The sequence below is a fragment of the Lissotriton helveticus genome, chromosome 8 (genome assembly GCF_964261635.1).
Source record: "Lissotriton helveticus chromosome 8, aLisHel1.1, whole genome shotgun sequence".
NCBI lineage: Eukaryota > Metazoa > Chordata > Amphibia > Caudata > Salamandridae > Lissotriton > Lissotriton helveticus.
Window position 1 is genome coordinate 1,394,879,980 of NC_136069.1, and position 12,475 is coordinate 1,394,892,454.

A 12,475-nucleotide genomic window follows, 5' to 3' on the forward strand; every position below is an offset into this window, starting at 1 on the left:
GGGATTTATCCAAGCCAGGATAGAAGCGGACACATATCAGAAGGAGGAGGCGTGTATTCTGCCAGTTGACATCGAGAAAGCTTTTGATAGCCTCGAGTGGCCATATCGTTTCAGGGTTATGAGGGTGTTTGGGCTGGGAGAACGCTTTGTGGAATGGACAGCTCTATTGTATAAGAATTCTACTGCTAGGTTCAGGACAGGAGGGCTGATCTTGGATGCCTGTATGGTGGGCTGGAGAACGTGACAAGGCTGCCCACTGTCGCCTTTATTGTTTGCCCTGGCAATGGAGCCCTTGGCAGCACATGTTAGATCAGGTTGCTATTATCAGGGGTTGGAAGTGACGGGAAAGCTTCAATATATAGCATTGTATGCAGATGACTTACTGATGTTTCTAGCCAATCCAGGGGAGGTTCTTCAGATGGCCAAAGAGCTCTTGAGTGTCCTGGAGAGAGTAGCAGGGCTTAAGGTGAACTGGGCCAAGTCATGCCTCTTCCTGAAGCAATCGGACAGGGTTGGGCTACCGGAGATGGAAGGTGTGACATGAGGATAGATGCTTGCCTTATTTGGGTACTGCAATATATCATGCCCACGGGGATCTGCTGGAGGGCAATATAGCCAAGCGTTGCAAAGCACCAAAGGTAACTTTTGGTTCTGGGGGACCCTCCCACTGTCTGTAGTGGGCAGGGTTGTACTATTAAAGATGGTGACACTACCTCGGCTCCTGTATTACTTCGGGTCGCTTCCACTCTGGATACCACCTAGACTATTTGTCCAGCTCAACACAATGGTCAAAGGTTTCCTGGAAGACAAAGGGTGGCGCTCACTACCATGACGAGGCCTAGAGCGGAGGAAGGGTTTGCAGTGCCAGACTTTGAGGCCTATTATCATGCTGAGCAGTGAAGTTGTTGTAAGAGAAATGATAGAAGGTAGATAAACACAAGTGAACATAACACAAGGAGAGTGAGGGACTGAGGACATAGAGGTAGTGAACGGAAAATAGAGAGAAGAGGTAAAAAAAAGGAGCAAACAAAGATAAGCGAGGGAGGGAGAGTGGGTGAGTTATAGTGATAAAGTGCAACAATACTGGTGAGTGAGTAAAGAGGAATTACTAAAAGAGCAAAGGAGGAAAAGACGGAAAAGGGAAGTAAAACAGAGAGACTGAAAGCTGAAAAGTGGTGCAAGGGAGAGAGGGGATGCAGACAGTTGAAATGGAAATGAGGGGTTGTGAAAGAAGTGGAGTAAACGAATGGGTGTGAAACAGAGTGAGAGAAAGGCAGTGTGAGTGAGTAAAGAGAGAGGAAAAAGGAAAGTGAGTGTGAGACAATGGGAATACAATATAAATTACACAATACAAACTATAGAATAATTTGTACAACATGTTAGATAGTTTATTTTTGCTGTTCTCAGAACATATTGAATTTCACTAAAAACAGTGAGTTCAAACTATTCATCATATGACAGCGGGAAACAAAACACAATGAAAAAGATTGTGTTTAAAAAAAACATATAATCTTACAAATCACATATGTACACTAATCTTTGATTCACTTACTTTTCCTTTAGGCCAAATAGTACATCATGAAGGTCCTTTTCGTTTAAAGGAACTCTGCTGTTCTCTAAAAATTCCATTTCATCGACTCTCTAGAAAAAAAGCTCCAAGAACATCTGAAATATGTTTCAATGTTTTCATATACTCCTTCTGTTCAGTCATGACTCTTTGCTCATTCCTTCACCTTTCCTTAAGATCAAATAGTGTCAGATGTATCAGTATATTTTCAAATTACTTAAAACAAACTCTAAAATTACTGTTTTCCCGACATTCTGAAAGAAAGGCTCGAACAACATTTTCACAATATTTAAATATTCATAATTCCATCTCTGGCTCTCTCATGTTGAACATTTCCTATAATACTGATATCACTAACTATGCGATCCACTTACCGTACCTTCATGAGAACTATAATTTTTATATTATCTTCATCACTTTTACTCACAATATAATTTTAAACAGCAAACTAACTTTGATTAACTGCTCCCGTCTTCATAGGCCAATTACCTTTACTTAAATATTGGTTGTAAAAACACTAGGTATGAATTTTTTAAGTCAAAAGGCAAATGTTGTTTGAAAGTCAAATGAGTATCATTACAGTTAGTCCAACATTTTCGACATTTTAAATAGCATGTGTAATGCCCTGATGTTGTTGAAGGACCGTCATGATAAATAATAGCTACAGTTGCAAAAGTTCTTCCTGAAATTGATAACTGAGAAGCCACGAAATTTTTAATAGAAGTTGTCAATTTAGTTCCATCGGATCTACATCGTTGGAATATTAAAATGACATACTGACCATAATTTTGTATATATAATGTGGACAGCATTGCAGACTTACATTGGGTACACACCATATTGTGATCCGCTGCTTTAACTAGATTATTAAAAGGCACTGAGTTGTAGTCTGGTAAAGTCAAATATATCAATCTTTCAGTGTCTATTGTAGTACTACTTGATAAACTACAGTTGTCGCAGTCATGCTGCCATTGATAAGAAAGGTTAAAAAGATTTTTTATATCTACACCTTCATCTTCCAATACATCAAACATATACATTAAAAATTCCTGACAATCCTGCTGAATATTCTGTGAAAATTGATTTTGACCAGAACATATGTCTAGAAGATTTCGAATTTCTGAAACACTTTCTATTTTTGCTCTATCACTGCTACATTTCTCAAACACAGAATTCAATAAACAGCAGAATGTTTGATCCCGATTTTCAACAATCTGTTCTTGTAAATTTTGAAGAAAAAAACCAACATTAAGCTCTACATTAGCATAGCAGTTGATACAAGAACTGTTTTCAAACTGAAATCCAACAACATCTTCAACAGAATCCTTTTTCTTTCTGCTTACAATTACAGTTTCATCTACTTTTTGTCTTTTTGCTACTACCTCACTGCAATTATTCTCATTTCTTCTTTTTCGGCCTACCACACGTTTTTCAAACAGAGGATATTGAGGCAAATGAGGAGCATACTCTCTTCTTAACCTATTGTATTCTTTAACACAATCTAGATCTGCACAAATCTTTGTTTCATCACACTCAATCAAGTACAATCCTGATAAAGTTCTGACTCGTGATAATGCCACATATGCCATACCCTCTTTAAACACAGAACTTCCAATGTTCACCAAAGCACTGTCAACACTTAAACCTTGAGATTTATGAATTGTCACCGCATATCCCAAACAAACAGGAAATTGTTTTCGGCGAACATATAAGTCTTTCACAAGCAAAAATCTAGCTGAACAACGACAAATTTGTTCTATTTCGTCAATGCCATCAAATTTAATTTTTAAAATTTCAATTCCATCTCTATTTTTGTAATTCACAAAATCAACAACATGACCCATTGCTCTATTTACCAGACCTCTTTCAACATTTAAATTCCTTCTCAAAATGATACGACAATTTAAACACACATTCAGAGTCTTTTCAAAACCAGCAGTTTTAGATATAATCTTCTCTAATGAATCCAATTTTGATTTCAAATTTTCAGACAAAATAATTGTTGCTCCCATATGCTCTATTTTGTCTATAGCTTCCAGTTTCACAATCTCTTCATTTTCTAACTTTAACATTTTGTGGTTGAAGATGGAACATTCTTGCAGAGTTGGCATCAAACATATCCCAGATTTGTTCTCAGTAATTTTCTCAAAAATATTCTCTGGAAGAATGTTTTCATTTGGATACAAATTTGAAATTAATCGTGCATGTAATGCTTCTTTCCCATGCTCACTTACTTTTCCGATTCTTACATCTTGTAGAATATTTTTATAATCTTCATCCTTTGCCTGTCGCATATTTTGAAGCAGTTCTGCATATTTGAAATGTAACCATATATTAACGTTTCCAATGCTTCCTAGGCACTTCCTGGTATCTTCATGTGTGAGCATTTTAAACACTGGTTGTCCTTTCACTGGAGTCAACTGCAGTAGATCTCCAAAAACAATAATGTGTTTTCCTCTAAATATGACATCATAGTCTGTTCTAAGAATTTCTTGCATTCTCAAATGCACAAAAGTAAGCATTAGATTTGAGACCATGCTTACCTCATCAATGATAAGAAGTTTCATTTTCTTCAGGACTCTGGAAACTTCAGAACAAGCATCTCCAGATAGCTTGTGGTATTGTAATTTGTTATCATGCTCAACTGGTAGCATCAGTAAACAATGTAAAGTAATCCCTTTAATGTTATGTGCTGCAAGCCCAGTTGGAGCAGTAACAACACAAGACAGCGGTGATTCAGTCCTTTTCTGCAGATAAGTTGCAATTGCTTTAATCAGAAAACTTTTTCCAGTTCCCGCTTCTCCACTCACATACAGTCGGACAGGCTTAAATGATGTACATGAGCACTCTTTTTTCTCATGACTGAATCCATGTTCAACCTGTTCTGTGACTTCGTCATATATCTGTTTCTGCTCAAGGTTTAGTTGTTTCACCAAATCTTCTAAGTTAACTACATCATCTTGAGCTTGTTCCATAGCTCTTTCCACCTCATCCATGGCAGTGGCAGCTTCATTTTGGATAATTGGTCCTCCTAGTGGATCCTGACTCAATGAAACAGAACTCTGACTGTCTTGAGAACTGTCTCCAGCAATCTCTACAGCAATTGTGGCTTCTTGCTCTATTTCTTCGTTCAACATTTGCAGATAATTTGGAAAATCAGGACATTCTATGGTATCCTTGGTTGCATTAAAAGAATCTTCGTAACAGAGAAAATCTCCAAGTAGTTCCTCTTCTGTACGCCATGGCTTAAAGAGTTGCAAAAGAGCTAAATAGTAAAATTCCCTTTTCTCTGGATTTTCGCAACTCAATTTTCGATGATTAATCAAATGGCCTTTTCTCTGCTTCACTAGACATCCTTCACACCCAATGATAGCATATACTCCATTATTGATATCTTCTCTGATGGTCCTCTTATAAATATAGTTTTTCAGAACTTCATACATACAACTGTTCTCAAGATGACTACTTCTATTTGGATAGTATGTATCCAACATGTTTGTCTTCAAAATATCTGTACTGTTTGGTTCTTTCTCCGCCAAATACTCAATTTCTTGTACAGATTTCAAAACTCGGTTTCGTGTTGCAGCAAGACCTAGACTCACCCAAATAATTGTTCTAGACTTGGCGTAGAGACTTGCTGATGATAACCGATCAGAACATTCATATGCTCCAATTTCTCGATGCGACAACATCTTCAAACTGAAACTGTATAATTTCTTGCTTATACTCTTTTCATGTGAAATGTCCTCCCACATTTCCTTCAGTTCTGTCTTTTCTTTTTTTGTGATGTAAGACTTCACATATCGAGCCACAGCAATAGAGTTGTCAGCAACGAATTGAATATCCATGTTGGCATTCCACATGGACAAAATCACTGGGTTGTAGTCGTTGATGTACTTGGACTCTTCGTTTCTTTTTAAATTGTAAGTATTTTTTGGTGATTTTCTCGTCACAGTATGTCGTAGAGAAGGCATCAAATTATTTACTCTTCCTTTAGAAATCACTGGTCGTGGAAACTTGAAACGACATTTTGTGTAGAACTTTTCCTTGTTTCTAAATTTTCGACGACAGTACTTTCCACAACGATGGGATTGAAAGCGTAAAACTTGTTGCCTTAAACTGTTTTCTTCGGTAGTTTTCGGAACAACACATGTTGAATACTCTTCAATGAAACTCATCACTGTTTCATCCGAATCTGTTCCAAATTTGGGTGCATCTTTAATCCATAACAACATATGTATGTGAGGAGCACCTCTCGCTTGATACTCCTTTCTCCAAAAGAAATCCAAAACCTCTCCAAGGGGAGGATTTTTTTTGTTGGTATTGAAAGACATCATAGCCTCAAATCTATGATTGAAATATCTGCATACATTCACTGGATCCAAAGAACACAGTTCTCCAGGTGTTTTGAATTCTATATTTTGTATGTTTGCATTTGCCTCTCGTAGAAATTGAAGTAAGTCGTCCCATGCATACTCGGCACAGCTAAGAGTGAGGAACCATGTAGGAGTTCCTAAGTTTCTTAGCATACATTTCAATTCCCCATGACGACGGTACCACTACTCGTTTGTACCACGCTGACATGCCATGAGATTGATTAGATGAGATTCCAAAATATTGTCTTGCAGATTGACTTTCTCCATAAAGTCCCTCGCCGAAACATTTTGCAGATGTGCTCCACTTTTCAGTATATGGTTTTCTGCATAAGAAAGCCCAGACAAGTCACTTTCATACAGTAGATGAAACAAATATGGGATGCATTGACGAAACCTTGGATCTTCAGCATATAATCTTAAAGTCCGGTATTCAGATGCAGGAATTTGAAGTGGTCGATCGTCATATCCTCCACCTCGACATGTTGGAAATAAATGTGGAAAACAACGAGCTTCCAAACTTTCTTCCCATACACTAATGGGACTTCCTTTTGCTGATTTAATTTGATACAAGTCAATTGCATTCCCCATTACTTCTTTGGAGATGCAAAGGATGAACAGTAGATTGTTCATATATTTCTTCACTTCTAGACACATCAACTTTTTCAATTTGGCCAGCTGAACAATCACTGTCTTCTTCTGCAGCTGTTTCCTCTGCTCCAACACATACATCTTTGTAGTACTCATTGTTTTTGACCAAATACAACGTTGCCTTTTTGACTTTCCTAACATCCACTAAATCTTGCCAGATTTTCTTACTCTTTGTCGGAACCCCATTAACTAGAATAACCAGAGGTTCCTCTTCCACTTTCTCTACACCAATTGTATCAATATTTTTCTTGAAATCTAGAGGCAAATAAACAACTCTTCCTTTTAATCCTCTCTGTAAATCTGAAGGAGGCAATTTCCCTATCTTATGCTCCATGCGAACAATAGCCTGAAAAGGATGGACACATTGAATCAAAATAGATTCATATGTATTTAAATCCATCAATTCAGGAGGAATGTCTACCAACTCAAGCTTATTATGAACAGCTCTAGCAGGCATTCTGTTTTCATTTAATTTATTATAACAATATTTACAAATACGCTGATCAGAAGTCAAATCAAAAGAATTCTCCACCCACAAAAAAGTTGCAAAATTCTTCCATTCTCTATTATTTTCCATTTCACTTTCTGCATATAAATCAACTAACCTAGTCTGAATCTTATAATGAGTCCGCCGATAACACACACAAGTAAAATTAGGCCTTTCACTTGATTTCACCTTAAACTTGCTAATTTCCTGGTCAAACTTTTCTGTACTTGAAATCTGTACATTGTCTTCCACATTACCTTCTATTACTGTGTCAATTTCTACACTGTCCTGTTTTTCACCAAAATAACAAATCTCAATTTCTTCACAAATCTTCTTCACATCTAATTCAGTTCCATGCAAAAGAGCACTGTTTAATTGTTTAAGCTTAAGTGCTGGACTTTTTGCATAATATAACCTTCTCACTAATTTCCTCATTTTGTTATGATGTACTGCTAACATCCTAAAATGATGAAAAACACTCTGACATACTTTTCTAGAAAGACAAGCCAGTGAATGCCTTTGCAAACCTGTGTTTTCTCTCACTCTGCTAGGATCTAAGTCTTGCAACATATTCATTTTCTGTTTTAGACTTTTCTTACTATATGTACGTAAGAAATTACGAAGCAAATCGATTGATTCCTGTCGCACACTACAAATACTACTACACTTCCAAGTGTACACTGGACCCTTAGTACGTCTCCCTAAAACTTCATCAGTTAACACCTCTTCTGCCTTTCTAGGCACAAGTTTATCTTTTTCAATCGGACAACCGTCTTTCACCTCATATGCTCGACCACTGGTGTTAACCGCATGCACCAAATCATTCTCCTGGAAGTAACTCTCCTCATTAAAAAATGGCTCACAACTTGAACTATGCATCCATTCTCCAGAAACAACTTTACAAAAATTAGTCCGATTAATTACTCTTTTGCATCTACTCTTTGATTTGAAAACATCAATTGCCTTGTTAAGTGTCCTAATTCTATTGATTACTAAAATAAATAATTTTTTTTAAGTTCAAAAGCCTGATCAACAATCTTCTCTACAGTTTTCTTTTTCTTATAAAAAGCAGCTCTCTGTTTACCTTTTTTTTATATTTTTCAACAAATTTAAAACCACCCTATGGCAAAACATTCGTTTACGAATGTCCCTAAATTGGTTTTTCCTTCTATTCCTATACATATTATTCTCTCCTGCTCCAGTAGTAACATTTTTGGGGGGCCTCTCCTTCCTTTTCAAATTTGCTCTCTCCTTCTGTTTATTCACATTCTCATCAACATTTTTTTTTGATCTACATATATTCCGAAAGAAAGACTTAGTTGTCTTACCAGGAGGTTTTTTTCCTGTTAGTGAAGTATTTGTTGTAGAGGAGTGCTTTAATTCCGTTGCTGTTTTTGATTTTTTCCGCTTGGCATCTTTTCTTCTCCTCTGCCTTGAGGGCATATTTCCTTACTATTGAAATCTTGATTTCAATCTGTGTTAAAGAAAAAAGATAACACATTTTAGACCACTATTACCAAACAACAAAGCAATCACAATAAGCAAACGATATAAACACTAGTTTACAACATATCTACTTTTATATCACAGCAACTATGTAACTAGGAGTAAGACAGAGAAAAAGAGCTACAGGAACTAACACAAAAAGACAGAGAGAGTCAGACAAAAAAACAGGTAGAGTGAGTAAAACATAGAGAAGGAGTAAGACAGAAAGAGTGTATAATATGTTGTAAGACAGAAAAAGGATGTGAGAGGGAGTCAGTCAAAGAAAGGGACAAGGGGAGTAAGTCAGAAAAAGGATGTAACAGGGTGTAAGACAGAGAGAGGGTGTAAAACGATGTAAAACAGAGAGAGGGTGTTAGAAGATGAGAGAATGCAAAAGACACTAAAACAAAGAGAGGCTGTAAAAGGTAGAGAGAGAGAGTAAGTTTGAGAGAGGGTGTAAGAGGAAGTAAATCAGAGAGAGGATGTAACAAGGAGCAATGAGAGAGAGGGAATACATCAGAGACATGGTGTAAGGGAAAGTAAGTCAAAGAGAAAGTGTAAGAGAGTGTAACACAGAGTCAGGATGTAAAAAGGAATGAGTCAGAGAGAGGGTGTTAGAAAGGGACTCATGGAAAAATGGAGTAGGTCAGGAAGAGAATATAAGAGAGACTTATACATTCTTGACAATACTTGGTAAAGAAACCTTGGTGCATAAAAGAATTGTATTTTATAAACGAGCGACGTTTCAGAAGTGTAATGAAATGCTTATACATATGACCTTTTCTCTGTTTTTTAAATGATATTCTAAAAAAAGATTTTGGGCACATGAAATAGTTTTACATTATTGACAAGGATTAGATAGTAGCTACATGATTTAAAAAATATATTAGCACATTTCACAATCATGTCACCTGTGTTTTCTCAGATTAGGAAGTACATTGTGCACATGAGGTGAGGCCTGTCCAAGGGTGCAGAGGAGGTAAGGCCTGTGTCGAAGAGTGCATTGGACAGGACTCACCTCCGCTGACCCTTGAACAAGCCTCACCTCCTCCGTGCACCCTGCACAGGCCTCAATGTATTGGGTATAATTAATGGTAACAGGATGCACATAAGGTGAGGCCTAACCAGGAGTGCAGATGAGGTGAGGCCTGTCCAGGGGAGCACAGAAGGTGAGGCCTGTGTCCAAGAGTGCAGTGGACAGGACTTCATAAAGCCTCTCTCCCACTGCACTCTTAGCACTCCTCTCCTCAGCAAATGTCACAATCATGAAAGCCATTTTGACTTTCCTCACCTCCTCTGCACCTTTTGCAATCATGTCAGGTGTGTTTCCTCATATTAGGAATCACATTGTGTTTTTTTATTGTTGCTTTCTGTTATTTTTTTCTTAATGCTTCGTTAAAAGTTTCTGCTGCATTCAGGAATTGTATTTTGTAAACAACTGAGGTTTCAGTAGTGAAATGGAATACCTGTGTCTAAGAGTGCACTGGACTGGACTTCATGAAGCCTATCCCCCACTGCACTCTTAGACACAACCCTCACCTCCTTTGCACCCCTGGACAGACTTCTCTTGCACTACACTCTTCAACACAGGCATCACCTCCTCTGCACCCCTGGACAATCCTCACCTCATCTGCAACCCTGAATACACCTCAACTTATCTCCACCCCATGACAGGCATCAGCTCATCTACACCCCTGGACACGCCTCATCTCATCTACACCCTGTTACCATCAATTATACCCAATATATTGAGGCCTGTCCAAGGGGCACAGATGAGGTAAGGCTTGTCCAAGGGTCAGAGGAGGTGAGTCCTCTCCACTGCACTCATGGACACAGGCCTCAACTCCTTTGCACCCCTGGACATGCCTCACCTCATGTGCAGAATCTACTTCCTAATCTGAGGAAACACAGGTGACATAATTGTAAAAGGATCAAATGTATTTATTTAATCTTGCAGACACTATTTATTCCTTCTCAAAAATATAGAAGCCATTCATTAGCTGCAAAATCGTTTTTTAAATAAAATGTATGAAACAGATAGCATGTCCTATGTACAAGCATTCCATTTCACTACTGAAACCTCACTATTTTTCAAAATACAATTCTTCTATCTAGGAAATGTTGATACCAAACATTATCATTAAACTTAACAAAATGTAGCAAGAAAAAAGATCAATCTGCTCCCTAATCTAGAGTAACACAAGTGACATGATTGTGAAAACTGCAAATATATTTATTTAATCATGCACACACTATTTATTCCTCATCAAAAATGTAAAAGCTATTCATTTGCCCAAAAATCGTTTTTCAAATAAGATTTTAGAAACAGAGCGCATGTCCTATGTACAAGCATTCCATTTCACTACTGAAACCTCACTATTTTACAAAATACATTTCCTCTCTCTTGCAAACATTGCTACCAAGCATTATCGAAAACCATGACACAATTCAATAAGAAAAATGCTCAATCTGCTTCCTAATTTGGGATAACAGAGGTGACATCATTGTGAAAGGTTCAAGTATATTTCTTTAATCATGCAGACACTATTTATTCCTTTTCAAAAATGTAAAAACCATTGATTTGCCCCCAAATCGTTTTTTAATCAACATTTTAGAAACAGAGCGCAGGTCCTATGTACAAGCATTCAATTTCAATACTGAAACCTCACTATTTCACAAAATACAAATCCTCTATCTTGCAAATGTTCATACCAAGCATTATCAAGAAACATGACAGAATCCAACACCAAAGAAGCTCAATGTGCTTCCTAATCTGAGGTAACACAGGTGACATCATTGTGAAAGGTTCAAATATATTTATTTAATCATCCAGAAACTATGTATTCCTTCTCAAAAATGTAAAAGCCATTGATTTGCCCCAAAATCGTTTTTCGAATAAGATTTTAGAAACAGAGCGCATGTCCTATGTACAAGCAATCCATTTCACTACTGAAACCTCACTATTTTACAAAATACATTTCCTCTCGCTTGCAAACATTGCTACCAAGCATTATCGAAAACCATGACACAATTCAACAAGAAAAATGCTCAATCTGCTTCCTAATTTGGGATAACAGAGTTGACATCATTGTGAAAGGTTCAAGTATATTTCTTTAATCATGCAGACACTATTTATTCCTTCTCAAAAATGTAAAAGCCATTGATTTGCCCCAAAATCGTTTTTTGAATAACATTTTAGAAACAGAGCGCAGGTCCTATGTACAAGCATTCAATTTCACTACTGAAACTTCACTGTTTCACAAAATACAAATCCTCTATCTTGCAAATGTTCATACCAAGCATTATCAAAAAACATGACACAAACCAACAGCAAAGAAGCTCAATGTCCTTCCTAATCTGAGGTAACACAAGTGACATCATTGTGAAAGGTTCAAATATATTTATTTAATCATGCAGACACTATTTATTCCTTCTCAAAAATGTAAAAGCCATTCATTTGCCCCAAAATCGTTTTTTAAATAACATTTTAGAAACAGAGCACAGGTCCTATGTACAAGCATTCAATTTCACTACTGAAACCTCACTATTTCACAAAATACAAATCCTCTATCTTGCAAATGTTCATACCAAGCATTATCAAAAAACATGACACAAACCAACAAGAAAGAAGCTCAATGTGCTTCCTAATCTGAGATAACACAGGTGACATAATTGTGAAAGGTTCAAATATATTTCTTTAATCATGTAGACACTATTTATTCCTTCTCAAAAATGTAAACGCCATTCATTTTCCCCAAAATCTTTTCTCACATCACATTTAAGAAACACAGCACAGGTCCTATGTACAAGCATTCCATGTCACTACTGAAACTTCACAATTTTACAAAATACATTTCCTCTATGCAGCAAAAACTTTTTACCAAGCATTATCAAAAAAAATGACACAAAGCA